At 34.2% G+C, this 15,780-nt stretch overlaps 1 pseudogene; it reads left to right on the forward strand.

Annotated features, from left to right (window-relative positions):
• The first annotated feature begins 11,643 nt into the window (after window positions 1–11,643).
• Window positions 11,644–13,037, forward strand: LOC130628673 (uncharacterized; annotated as a pseudogene).
• The last annotated feature ends 2,743 nt before the right edge of the window (window positions 13,038–15,780 follow it).

Genomic DNA, 15,780 nt, shown 5'->3' on the forward strand with positions numbered 1-15,780 from the left:
GGCTTCAGTGAAACTAGACTTAGTAAGTACTCAATAACACCAATTTTAAAAGGTTATAGAGGATTTCATAACCTTTCAAGCAGCAATGCAGGAGGTACTTCCTTGTATATTTCTAATTCGCTAACAGTAGTGGTACGCTCAGACCTTTCAAATTTGCTCTTTCTTGAAAGTAAATTAGAATCAACTTTTGTAGAAATCTTAGATAACAATCGTAAAAATACCATTGTTGGGTGCATTTATAAACACCCTAATATGCCAATTCCTGAATTTATTAATTTGTATCTTAAACCCTTCTTTGAAGTAGCTATTAAGCAAAAACAAAAACTTATTTTAATGGGAGATTTTAATATTGATCTTCTAAAATGTGAAAGTAACCATCTAGTTGATGATTTCCTGGATGAACTTTATTCTAATTTTTTACAACCATCTATAACAATCCCAACCAGAATATCTAATACATCTAAAACTTTAATTGATAATATATTTACATCTAATCCATTTACAAAATATTTCTCAGGTAACATCATCACCTCAATTTCAGACCACCTTCCTCAATTTTTAATTTATTTTGACAATAGACTTAAAGTCAAGGATAATTTAGACACCTATTACAAGGATTGGAAAAATTTAAACATTAATGCCGTAATAAATGACATAGAATCTATAGATTGGGATTCTACTTTGCTTTTAAATGAAAATAATGTAAATAACTCTTTTAACCTTTTTTTTAATCAATTAGACCAAATTGTAAGTAGACATACCCCTAATAAAAAACTATCAAAAAAACAATTAAGTAATAGAAATAAACCTTGGGTCACTAGAGCTATTCTAAAATCCATTAACATCCGCAATAATTACTATAAAAAGTTAATCAAAGCTAAAAACCAAGAAAAAAAATTATATTATCAAAACCAATATAAATTTTATAGAAATCGTATAGTTAATCTTATCAGGAACTCAAAATCAAACTATTATAAAGAATTTTTCTTAATCAACAAAAATAACAGTAGAAAAATTTGGAAAGGTATAAAGGATATTTTAAATAATAAAGATAACAACAGTAGATCTAGCACTTCTTCCTTAAAAATAAATGATAAAATAATCTCTGAAAAATTAACTGTAGCTAATGCTTTTAATGAACATTTTACTTCTGTTGCAGATAAAATTAGAAACCAAATTCCACATAACAATACACACTTTTCATCTTACCTAAAAAATAATAATAGTAACTCATTATTCTTTAACCCTGTAACAATAGAAGAAGTTTTAAAGATCATAAATAACCTTGATTTAACCAAAGCATCGGGCCCAAACAGTGTCCCTAATCTTATCTTAAAACAAGCCAACATAGCAATTTCTGCAATATTAACCAAACTTTTTAATCTTTCCCTACAACAAGGTGTATTCCCAAACATATTAAAGATGGTTAGTGTCATACCAATCTACAAGAATAAAGGGTCTCCTCTTGATCCAAATAACTATAGACCCATATCATTATTAAGCAATTTGGATAAGATCTTTGAAAAAATAATTAAAAACCGATTAATTTCTTTCCTAGATTCTAATAAAATTATAACCAATAAACAATTCGGATTTAGGACCAAACATTCAACCACCCATGCACTAATTAGTCTCACTGAAACTATTCGACAAAATTTAGATAATTGTAAGTTTGCATGTGGAATCTTCATAGACCTTCAAAAGGCCTTTGATACTGTATCACACGAAATTCTCCTTTCAAAGCTTGAACATTATGGAATTAGAGGTGTAACAAACTCCTGGTTTCGCTCCTATCTCAGCGATAGGGTACAATATGTCTCCCTAACTAACACCAAATCTAAAAAACTTTTTATTAAACATGGAGTTCCCCAAGGTTCCGTTCTTGGTCCTATTTTATTTTTACTTTATATTAATGATTTAATTAACTCAATAATTTTTTCAGAAATTTTTCATTTTGCAGATGACACTTGCATGTTATATGCTAACCATAATCTGAAAAAAATGCAGAAGCATTTAAATATAGATTTAAAATGTATATATAAATGGCTAACTGCAAATAAAATAGCATTAAATGTAGCAAAGACTGAAGTCATCCTATTTAGGCAAAGAAATAAAGCAGTCAACTATGATATAAGGCTGAAATTAAATGGAAAAAAACTTGAATTCTCATCTCATGTAAGATATCTAGGTATATTAATAGATGAATTTCTAGATTGGGATTTCCACATATCTTATATTGGCAATAAATTAAGAAAAACAAATGGAGCTCTTTGCAAACTAAGATATTATGTGCCTAAGGATATCCTACTTTCAATTTACCATGCATTATTTTCTTCTCATATTTCTTATAGTCCGCAAGTGTGGGGTCTCACTTCAAAGTCGTGTAGAATTTTTCGCTTACAAAAAGCTGCTCTCCGAATCATTACTTTTTCTAAATTTAACTCACCATCAAATCCTATTTTTCTTAATCTTAATATTCTTACTCTTTCAGATCTTATAAAATTTCTCAACATTATTTTAACTTTTAATATTATAAATCTGCATTCTCCAGGTAATATTTGTGATATTTTTAAATTGGTCTGCCATTCATCTAATCATTCAACAAGAAGTAAATCCATTAAACTTCTAGCTAGACCTTCTGTTAGGACTACCTCATTTGGTCTCAAATCTATACGTTACCAATCTATTATTAATTGGAACAATATCCAACAACACTTTCACCAATACGACCTAGCCTCTCTCACTCTAAAACAATTAAAAAAAATCTGCAAAACTTATCTTCTGGATTGCTATAACACTAATCTCTCCACTGCATAAAAAAGATTTTACTAAAAAATTTTTTTTTTGTAGTGTCATACTGCTTATTGCAATCGTTTGATCTTATATAGGTGGCCATCACCTACATTAGTATTTATACTATCTGATGGTCTCCCCGTAGGTATTTATTTAATGTAAAATATAAAGTTATCTCACACGAAATAAATACTACTACTACTACTCTTTATCCAACTTAACTAAGAGTAAAGCTTTAATAAAAAAACGTCATGCGTTTTCTTTCTCCAGCTGACAAAAAAATTTTGTACGAACACCACACATGCTAGCTACGGCTTCAAAGTTTCATATTCAATTCAGTATGGAAATCTCTTCACAAGTCAGTCGCAATAAATTTATCAGGGGGTAGTTGTACAATTTTTGTCAAGCTCTTAATTCTTTGCTGTTTTATGACCTTGATAACAAATCTTCAAAAGTAAATATATTGTTTACTATTTCATTTTTGTCGCGAAAAACTATTGTGCGACGAAGTATAGCATCATTTGTTTTTGTTTTTACCGGTTTTTAACGGTATTTTACAAGTCACTACCCCTTAATGAATATTCTCGCCTCATTTGACTTACTTGTGTTAAAATTACAGGGGTTGGTTTATGCTTTTTACGGTCACATGTTACCATTATTTATATTTTTCACCCCCTAATACAACAAGTAAGTCGAAGTATAGTGAGATTAAATTAGGGGGTATACGCTACAATTTTTACAGTAAATTAAAGCAAATAACTGACTTTTGTGCCCCGTAATAAAACAACATGCGAAGTAAGTCGCAGGATAATTAGGCAGTTTCTTACGTATTACGCCATACCATTGACGAATATGCGCTCAACTATATAATACATGCATGTGTGTATTATGTGTAGAAATTCTATAGAAATTCAACCCAGAGCATATTACGAAAGCCACCCTGGAAAATTTTTGTGCTTAAGCGAAATACTTTTTTGCAAATACCACAACAAGACATTTGACGAAAATTAAGTACGTCCACCCGACTAGCTTGACATACCCTAAATCCGCCACTGGATGTGTAGTTTATAGACCAGAATACATAATTTACGGACTAAAATTGATATTTTACGGAAATGACCCTTTGTTTTTGATGACGTCACTACAGGTGGTAATGACGTCATAACACTCAAATTAAAAGTCAATCTTATTCCCATTGTGATTAATTCTTCATTTTGGGAAATATACCTACTTTTGATAAAAAAGAAGAAATTGATGTTTTGAATTGGAAAAAAAAAAATTTTTATTGTGATCAAATTTCATTTTCTCCTAACATATATCTAACAATTAGACTTTTTTCATAATTATAATATTTTTGTATATATTTTTTACATTTTGTCATTAATGACATCACTACAGGTGGCAATGAAGTCGTTACACCCAAATTAAAAGTCAATCGTATTCCTATTGTGTTGAATTATAAGTGTGCCACGTTTTATAGCAAAATGATTTGTAGTTCATGAGTTCATTTGTAGCCCCCCCCCCCCCCCCCCCCACCGGTGCTATAGCAGACCTAAGAAGCCCGGGTTTAATAGGGTTAAGCTGTTATTCATTCTGTGTTTGTGTTACAACGTGTAGCCATAAATTCCTGATATTATTTCTATTATAGTACTATAGACGATTTGGTTTGATTTTTTGGCAACCAATTTGTACATAAAGATGATACCGACTTACTCTTTGAATGTATTTAGCAAAGTATTTAAAATAACGACAATGTTGCTGATTGGATACTGCTGTTTATTATTGTTGGTAACATTTGGAATGTCTTGATGTTTCGCGTGACGAAGTAGTGGCTGGCGACGGTACTGCTGACTGTTAAAATCGAACCAGCTGAAGCAAAAAGTAGTTAAAGATGTCTTTTTGTACATAATAGTTATCATTTTTTATTTATGTTTCTGCTGATGTATGTAAGTATTCATCCATATAAGTTATCCCACGATCACCTATAGGTCCAGTGTTTTCTCAGTTCGTGAGTAATAACTTTTTAATCTAACAACCCATCCACCCATCAAAATCATGTTTAAAAGTCCAGATTTTTGTATTCATATTTTATTGTTTCTAACGATGTAGTGTATAACACATACCATAAATCATTAAATACACAATACATATCAATGAATTTATTATGTATCGTATTTTGATGAACCACTTTCAGATAGTGAAAAATATTTTCGTCACTCTCGTCCAAAAATTTTTTTTTGCCAGCAGGAATAATTAAGTTTTAGTAAATCAGGCACATACAATGGTGCTGATTTTGATAGTTTACATAACTGTGTATAGGCGTTACATATTCACTAAAAAAGCACCTTTTAAAGTAAAATCAACCTGTGATATTCTAAAACTCCAACTTCATCCCCAGGGTCTCACAATGACTCCGGGACATACTAGTCACGTGATACAAATATGCCTCGACATACTGAGTATTTTTAAAAAAAACAAAAGCCTTATGGCGCGAACACGGATGCAATTTCACAAACAAAAATGGCGGATCGAGTGTCCTCGAATTCTCTGTAGTGTAATGAGTTATCACACGTCAAAAAAAAAGAGAAAAAAAAAGTTAGAAAAAATATTTTATTTAGGGGCTGATTACATGGAGAATTTCAGCCGGGTCAAAATTTTAACTCGGGGCAAGGCTGAAAAATGTTTTGCTATTACATGGAGATCGAGCACATGCGCATGGTTGTTTTCAACCCCGGTTAAAAATGATTTTGCGATTATATGACATTTCCGCCCTGGGGCGAAAAACCTAGCCCGGTTAGTTAGCTCTACCCAAGTTGAAATTTCAGCCCGGGCTTAAATTCTCCATGTAATCAGCCCCTTAGTTAGGAATTTGACTTCAGGCAGACTTACTCCCGCTCAAGCAACTTTGTCTCGTAAAAGTTGTCTTACAGAACGTTTTAATATATGCTTACAGGAGACAAAATGGAATTTTTGCAAGCCACGCCCACAAAGAAATCTGTTCGGTTTGGTGCTTACAAGTAATTAATTTGGTTCATTTTCTAACGACTTGGAAAAGGCAATCGCCGAGGAATACCGTCGTGTGGAAAATAAAATTTTCCCTGAAGAGGATGTCCCTTACTCGGACGAATAAACAAAAATTTATAATAAATAATATATAATATGTGATTATAATTATAAAAAATGAAATAAAAAATATTTCCAATTATGAAATTGCGATCTTGGATTCTCTGGAGTATCTTAACATACAAAAAAATCCATTCGCCAACTATGACGTCACGGCTATTAAAACAGGATTGTAAAAAGGGCATAATAGGAGAAAAGAAGAACTTTTTTTTTAAAAAAAAAAGTTTTTTACATTAAAAAATAAAACATTTTCGATAAAATAAGATGAAATTAATTTTCTTGATTTTTCGTGGGACCACTCCTATAAAAGGAACAGATATTGTACTTCCTAAGTGCTCGTAGTGTGAATGTGAAACGAATACATCAGGTATTCACAGCTCAAATAATGAAATAACACATCACTAGTCGATAAAGCCCGTGAAAAAATCTACTGAGGCAGAATAAACATGAAAAAGAAGTGTCATTTCAATTTTAAAGACGTCAGCAATCGATCCACAAAAAATATTTTAGAGCTTAAACTGCTGATCAAAAAAATGTTTATGATCAGAGGTGCTTTTGATGAGCGATTAATGAGATGTAAGGGTTTAAATATTTTGCTGACGTCAGCAATGGCACGTCCAAAACCCAAGAATTTTTATTTATAGAAATTTGTATACCTGTTGCCTTCATTATATAGATCTTGAAGCACTGATCAAGAATGTGTATAGGATTGTGGATCTTTGACAAATGGTTGCAGAGATATTCGGAATTAAATTTCTTTCGATGACGTCATCTGCCCGTCCATTTTGAAACGGATTCTGGGAGCCAGGTTTGGGAAACTTACCCAAATTGGTCCCAGGTGGTCCCTAGTTACCCACGCGGTGAATAATGACTGACGTCACTACCGTGTTTCCAAGTTATTTGGCCTGAAATTTTTAAGAGCACCGAAATCATCATCATCATCATCATTCTCGGCTTCATTAATTTAAAATAGGACATTGACGTTGAAGTAGTGTTATCGACGTCGCGCCGTTACGTCATAAAATTTAGCATTTCAGACATACTCTTTTTCGGCGACTTCATAGAAAATTTCGGTAACATCAAAGAAAAATGAACACATCCACTATGACCGTCACAAACACTCCGTAATACTATATACTAGTCGATATGGCCCGTGGAAAAATACATAGGCAGTAAACCAATGGAAAAGAGAACCATCACTTGAATTTCAATGATGTCAGCTAAATCTCACAAATGGCCAAAGTACAAAATTTTCTTTTTAGAATAGAATGTATACCTGTTGCCATTATCGTATAGATCCTGAAACGCTGATCAAGAAAATGTCTAGGATCTTGTACTTTTGACAAACGGTTGCAGAGATATTAGGGTTTAAAAGTTTTTTATGACGTCATCAACCCGTCCATTCCGATACAAATTTGGGAACCCAGGTTTAGTAAAATTTCTCAAATTGGTCCTAGGTGGTCCCGTGTTACCCACGTGGTGAAAAATCATTGACGTCATCACCTCGTTTCCAAGTTATTTAGCCTCAAAATTTTAGGTGCACTGTAATGGCTTTATTAATTTAATATACTTTCCTTTAACATTAATATTATTTTACCGTTAAATTTTGGTAAATTACAGAACAATTTTATGGGCGACGTTTTCAGGACTTTATCGAAGAAAATAGTGAAAAATATAATCCACTTTGCAAAATTCACAGACAGACAGAACTGGCGTATTATTATATACTAGTCGATAAGGCCCGTGGAATAATCCACTTAGGCAGAATAACGGGGAAAAACAACCGTCATTTAAGTTTAGCTGACGTCAGCAAAGACCTGTCAGAGCGCAAAAAAAATTTTTCAAACATTTGTATGCCTGTTGCATTCATCGTATAGATCTTGAAACGCTGATCAAGAAAATGTATAGGATCGTGTACTTTTGACAAACGGATGCAGAGATATTAGGGTTTACAGGTTTTTTGATGACGTCATTAACCCGTCTATTCCGAAACGGATTCGGTGAACCAGGTTTGAAAAACTTACCTAAATTGGTCCCAGGTAGTCCCTAGTTACCCACGCGGAAGATGACGTCAATTTTTTCCACCCGTTTTCAAGTTATTTAGCCTTAAAATTAAAAGTGCAATGCAAAGGCTTCACTAATCTTAATATACTTACCTTTGACGTCAATATTGCTTTAACGTCAAAGTTTGGTTATTTACAAAAAGAATTTTTTGGCGATGTTTTACAGACTCTATCAAAGAAAATAGTAAAGAAATTTTATCCACTTTGCAAAAGTCACAGACAGACAGAACTGGCGCATTATTATAGAGAAGGAGATGCGCATTATTGTTAGCTCATTGTTAGCCCATAATGAGAAGCAAGCTTAAGAATTATGTTTTTTTTCTGGCGATCAGTACAATGGCCCTGAAAGGTCACACTTCCGTACAAAAAAATTGAGACTTCTATTCAAAAATTTAGAATACCGTTTAATAAAACTAAAACTTCTATACAAATAATCGAAATAACTACCATTGAAAAAAATGCAAATTGCTTTTTATAATAATAAAAACTTCTATTGAAAAATTCAAAAAATTTCTGTAAAAAGAATTGCAAACTTTTATTAAGTGCTTTGGAACTTCTATAACTTTATTGAAAGCTTCTATCGACTACCGTAAAATGATACCAAATTATATACAAACATGAACGCCGTGCTGGAGCAAATTGTACGCAATCGTACATAATGAATACTTCAAAGTCAACAGCAAATAGTTACTGTAATGATCCCCGATGACGGTTCTTCAAGCTCTTCGAGCAATAGTAGTGCTAACAAAAAACGGAAAAGGGAAACTCGTCTTGGCAATCTATTGTCAAGAGTTCGTCAAAAGGCCTCATCATCCTATTCGAAAAGTTACACACCTTAAAAGATCAAAAAAGTACAAGTGAAATGGGAGCGACATAATCCATCAAAAGAAGGATAAGAAATAGTAAAACAGAAAGATTGGGTGGATATCGAATTATCAAGGTGGAAGTTGAAACACCATTTAATTTCGAAGAGCGTAAAATGGGAAAACATTAGATGAAGATGAAGACCTTTGGGCATACATCGAAAGGAAAGGTCTATTTTTTATCGAAATGTTGGTTTGTTTCAGCAAAATCTGTAGCATATGACCATGATAACGAGTATGAAGAAGATTACGTTTGGACTTTCACTGAGAACTTTTGCCATGCAATAACAGAACCAAAGGAAATTAGCAGGCGACGTATATGTTCTGTTTGTCATTGCAGCAATATCCAAAACTAATGTATTATTTGCATTCAATATTAAGGAGTATAGTGCTTCTTGTATTGCAGATAGCAACTTGAACTTGTGTTGATGATTACTCTCAACTGTCAAAGGAAAACGATGAAGAAAGGCCATCTTTAAATGGATTAAGAGAAAGGAGGATTCAAACTTTAGCTGGAGCCTTAATAGCTATAGCAGCCGGTGGCAACGAGCCTTTACATTTGGATAATGCAAGCGCAAGTTCTGATGTTAAGGAGATAGTACAACACATTGCCAAAATACACCGATGGCAATAAAGAAAGATTTGATGGATTTATTTATTACCAAGCAGGTGAGACCATTTTGTATTTTACAAAATTAAGACTCTCTCTCAATACAATAAAACAATAATAAAAGCACATGTCTTATTGAATCAGTTATCTTCTTTAAAGCCCAGGTAGCCTAAGTCATAAAGTCCAAAGTTTCCAGTTTATCATTTTATGTTGCTCTTCTATAATAACAGTTATCTTGTTGCATATATAGAATATAACACAATACCACAATGTATTTTGGTTTTCATCTTAGATCAATGTGATAAGAAAATCGTGCAGGTTCAGATGTTTCTCGGGATATTTATTCTTCATTCTGGAATGAAGTATACAATGCATACTTGCATGGCGAGCAAAAAAGACTGCCACAAGTTCGGCATGATTTGTACAAACAAGAGTGGCGTGCAATTATCATGATTATTTTAAAGGAATATGTTGACACTGGTTACTTACCAATCAGTTTGAGTCGAGCATTTTTATGTTCTTGTTTGTTTGGAGAAGTTCCAGAAGAGCTGCTGATATCTTCATTCCTGAAATACTTGTCATCATAGGAAAGTCAGTTGTTGATAAAACTTATTGATAAAAACGAAGGTGAGAATGTTATTCATAGCGATGAATTTGTTGAAATTTTGGAACAATTCAAATGTAAAACTGTAGTAAGAGAATCAAAAGTGAAATCAGTTATCATTGAAATAGATCGCCAGGAACTTGTACAGAAAAGTCAAGTTATAGCCTCATGTTGGGAAGTTGCCTTTTCAGAGCTTAAAAAGAAGCCCGAGTTTTCATCCATGGAGAATATTATGTGAAGTTTGCCCAGGTTAAAACACATGTGGAAAATCCAGCATTACCCCAAAGTGGCTTTACAATTAGTCCAATACTATACCTTGACGTAGACTTCCACAAATTGAGACTAACAAGAGGCTCATCGTACATCAAACTACCTAAATGAGTAGCCTCTAAAAAGGCCGTCATTAACCCAGTGAATGAAGACGAGGAGTGTTTCAAGGGGAGTATAATAGCATCCTTACATCATGAGGAGATAGGGAGGAACCCAAATTGAATATCTCAGTTGAAATCCTACGTAGACCTTCATAACTTGGAGGGTATAGAGTTATCAACAAGTATCAACAGCATATACAAATTTGAGGCGAATAACCCTGAGATTGCGATAAACGTCTTGTATATAACGGGAAAGAGGTTCAACATCCAACGTCGATCGGTGCACAACGGACGCAAAAAGGTGGTGACCTTGCTGTACATCACCGATGATAAAAAGATCAACTATACAGCTGTCAAAAGTCTATCGAGGCTCCTGGGCAATGAGACCTCGAAGAATAGGAATGCAATGCATTTCTGCCTGAACTGCCTGCAGGGCTTTCCCAGAATTGAATAGAGGGACAAGCATTGTAGGTACTGCATGGATCACGAGGCAGTTAAAATTACGATGGCAACAGAGGCTGAAAAATGGCTATATTATAGGGATGGCCAACAACAATTCAAAGTACCCTTTGCTATCTATGCAGACTTCGAGAGCCTGCTAGTCCCGGTGGAAGATGCCAGGGATACCAAGACGAAAAGGCTTAGCAAGCACGTACCATCTGGATGGTGCACGTATAGCACCTTTGCCTATGGGGATGTACCAGATCTCCTAACAGTATACAGGGGTGGGGACTGTGTGACGAAGTTCGTGAACCACCTAGAGGATGAGGTCAAACCATATATTACCATATATACCATATATACCCGCAGCAGGACATGTTGCCTCTAACAGAGGTCCTGGAAAGGGAGCACAACGAGGCCACAGAATGCCATATCTGCCTAAAGTCCTTCGATGACTATAAGAATAACCTCAAAGTTCGGGATCATTGTCACTATACTGGGCTACATAGGGGTGCGGCCCATAACAGCTGCAATATCAAATACAAGATACCTAGCCATATACCCGTGATATTCCACAACTTGTCGGAGTATGATGCCCATCTCTTCATACGGGAATTAGGGGAGAAGTACGACACTCAGGACATTGGTTGCATCGCTGAAAATGTAGAAAAATATATCAGTTTCAACGTGAAAGTCAAGGTACCCCTTGGAGGAATGCGATACGGTGATGGTGTACAAGGCAATAGAGATTAGGTTCATATATTCCTGTTGATTTATGGCATCATCGTTAGACAAGTTGGCAAGCAACATCAGCGATAAACAGTGTAAAAAACTCCGTTGGTTTTTCAAAGAGGATGACATACTTAAGCTCATGCGCAGAAAGGGTGTCTATCCACATGAGTACATGGAGCTGTGGTGCATGCAGCAATGTATGAAGCAGACCCTGCAGCTGTGGAAAATCGACAGCCATGTATCAAAAAGCAAAAGCAAAAGGGAAAATTCATATCAGAAGGGCTTAATTTGGATCATTCTTTGGACGGCCACGACAAACTCATGGGCTATCATAACAGTACGTATCCAATAGCAGTATATGGGAGTGATGGACACATGCAGCCGTAAAATCATGTGGCTCAAAGTGTGGAGCAGTAACAGTAACCCTAAGCTGGTGGGCAGATTTTATCTAGAACACTTGTTCGAAACAAATGTAATTGCAAAGTTTATCAGAGTAGATAAAGGTTCTGAAACTGGACATATGGCTGCAATACATGCATTCCTAAATCAAAACGATATGGAAAATCTGTCATGTATGGTCCATCGACATCAAATCAAGTATAATTTTTATGTATATATCAATTTTTTTCTTTGGGCACGATTTTCATGAGAAAATTTTTAGACTAATATGTGCAATGATCTGTTTTGTAACAAGTATATATATACATTTGATTCATTTCAGTGTAATTACTTTCAGATTGAGAACTACACGAGCGCTTAGAAAAACACTTAGTTGGTTGAAAGATCACGGTTACTACGATTCCATGAACCAATTGCATAGGTATATAAAAGAATTTTACTATTCCAGGGAAGCTGTCAATATTTCATGCATTTTTTTTAAAGGAAATGAGCTTTGTTCAGGGATATTCTTGCATATGTTATGATTTTCCTATTTCAAAAGGAAGCAGACATTCCATGGGGATTTGGAATAACCATAGGATCCGTGCGCAAAAGAATACCTTATTGCCGGATGGTATACCAAATCATATTCATGCTTTTCCTGGAGAATACGGCGTAAATGAGTGTGGTATGCAGTATACTAACATCAATAAGCTAGCTTATTGGAACATTTTATTCCATACACAGTAACAAAACATGAACTTATATACTTATATAACTTAACTTGTAAAAAGATATCCCACAGTCATATATATATAAATCAACATCGATTTTGCAAAGGGACAAATATACATACAAACAGAACATGAGGGGGATTTTCAATATGTTTTTTTTTCATTATCTGAGGCAGCCGAAGCATCAGATATCTTTACAGAAGATTTTAACTTCGTTTTCCTAAGAGTAAAAGAGAAATGTGATAAACTGATGTTGCAATACACTGGGGAAGCGTCTGATTTCACTGAAATATTCCCTTTTTTGCAAAACAAATATAATAATTAAAGTTTATATGTTAGTGAACAGAAAATAAATGGAACTTATAATAACTGTTCTAAACAATAAATTTGAACAAATGTAACAAACAGTGGAAATGTTTCTTGAACTACTGAGGATCACTGAGTTCTTTCAGATTCATCATCTTGCACCACTTATTGCATTTATGTTGATCAACAAAGGTGCTTATAGCAGATATTGAGTCTGGATCAAATAAAGAGTATTCACATCCATGTAAATCAAGAACCATCAACTTCTTATTTGAACGGTCATAAGTGTAATGAGTTAATGTTTCATCTTTGGCTAACACCTCATCAGTCCGATTAGGCGCAATATTTCCATCATTGTTTACATATTTAGAGAAATCACCATGTATGAACTTCTCAATAGTAACACATTCACTAGTCTGAATAGTCTGTCCAAAATATAACTTCATGAATGAGAACGTTTTCCCATATTCCTTTGGGCATTCCTGTTTATACTTAAGCGTAAAATTTCGGGTTAATGAATGCATTTGTACCACTTTTCGAGAGTGCTCTTTAACTGAATTAAAAGCTTCATTTAATGATTGGACTATTTCACCCTGTTTGTCCTTTTTTTAACAAATTTTCCATACATATTGTGTATACCAGTGGCATGGAAAACATTTCGAAAAGTTCCTTCTGCAAAAGGATCTTTATCAATGGAAAATATGGCCTCAAAAGGATCTAACCAGCCACGTGTTTGAATCGAAAACTGCGCAACTTTAATGTTGATCATATCCTTTTTTGGTATTATTAATTTCCCAAAGCCAAGTAGACTGTTGACAGGCACAGATGCTGCAAATTTATTATTTGGCCTCAAACCAGTTGATGGTGGTAAGGCACTAGTGGCAGACGACGGTCGGGTTGAGTTAAAAAAAGAGGGACGTGTTGACATCATGTTCCCACATGTTCGTTTCCGTGGTGGGGTAGGTGCATGACTATCACCTTCATTAATCTTTTTCAATGATGCTTGTCCTGAAGATTCAACAAATCTTACATGTAACAGAGTGAAGTTCTTGATTTGCAATAACTCTGTGTAGGAAGGCCCCCGTTCACCAGCGAAAATATCACATTCCATGCCTGCAACATCAAAGTTTTCTACACATGCGCTCTTAATATTAGCTAAGCTCAACTTATCATCATTAAGTTTAAACATAATCAGTGGTCCTATTCGGCTATATTTTTGGTATTTACCTTTCACATTCGGTGACAAGCGTTCAACTGTCAGATATTCCAAGCTTTCCCCAGTCTTTTTCCTTAATTTGTCCCAAAAACTTTTGGAAATTGTGTTGGTTGGCTTGTTTCTTGCTGTTGTGCGCCATTTCTGTTTTTTTTTGTTATTGCAATAAATATACGGTAACCGAATGGCAATGGCAACAGTGGGCCATGGCGATTCGTTTCAGTTTTGTTTTTAATCACATCAATATTATTCTGGGTTCCATATTGCATCTTATTTCAGTTCTATTTTCAAATAAAACTGATATTAAACATTAAAAAATAAAATAGAATAAATAACAAAAAACAAAAATAAAAATTCCTTATGGCAACGATGGGCCACCATATATATATATCTCATGTTTTAAGCCAGTTTTTGCAACACATCTTATAATGTTTTTCCATTTCCTTTCGAGAATTCAGAAGTTTCTTCGTGTTATTAACGTTTACATATCCTTTAAAGATGATTGGCTAATAGAATTCAGAAACCACTTAGACCTCTGCCTTTAGGCAATTTGTACTTTAATGACTTTTAAAAACGTAAACAAAAGCAAGTATGCCACAAATCTGTGTAAATCCATTGAACTTCGCATCTCGCATAACTTTAAAGGTGAGTTGGATCTCACGTTGTTTTATTTAAATTTAAGAATCGTAAAATATGTATACAAGTATGACTAAAGATATTAGTAGAAAGAGAAGAAGTCGTGGTGCGTATGTTGGTGTTTTTAAAAAGATTAATAACGAAGCTGTGAAACCAAATTATGAAGGGTTTGTTTAGAAAGAACATGGTGCGATACTAATATCAAATTATGATCTATTGAAAGCAAAATTATTAACTATTACAACCATTCAAAATGAAAAAAATCATTCAATAGAACCCGAAGCTGATGAAATGATGTCACACTTGGAATTTGAACAATTTGCTGGGTTAGAATTAACAATTTTAAAAAAAGATTTATTGACGAGCATGTACACGATATTGAAGGTAAAATTTCTGTCTCTTCCTCTGTTGTTTCTGGCAGCTCCAGCGCGAAGGATCGAATTAGGCTACCGAAACTTGAGCTGAAAAAATTTAACAGTGATCCCTTGCAATGGAAGTCCTTTTTCGATTCTTTTGATTGTGCGAAAATAATGAATCTCTTTCTTCCTTCGAAAAAATGACGTATTTGACAAATCTTTTGTCCGGCTCGGCAGAGCAAACAATCAGCGGGTTATCGTTGTGTAACGAGAACTACGAAATAGCGCTTTTGCATAAACGATATGGCGATCCACAAGTTATCGTCTCAGCGCATATGAATAAGCTTTTGACTCTTGAAAATGTAAAAGGTTCGAGAGATATAAAATCTATGCGAAAACTTTATGATCAAATCGAATCACAAGTAGGAAGTTTGAATCCCCTGGGTTTCAAAGCAGAAAATTACAGACCTATGTATGCTTATTCCTGTCCTTTTACCCAAACTACCAAATTATTCTGTGTGTTTTGTTCTGGTGAGCATAAATCACATGACTGCAAA

Source organism: Hydractinia symbiolongicarpus, chromosome 15, assembly GCF_029227915.1.
Source record: "Hydractinia symbiolongicarpus strain clone_291-10 chromosome 15, HSymV2.1, whole genome shotgun sequence".
In the NCBI taxonomy this organism is placed as follows: domain Eukaryota; kingdom Metazoa; phylum Cnidaria; class Hydrozoa; order Anthoathecata; family Hydractiniidae; genus Hydractinia; species Hydractinia symbiolongicarpus.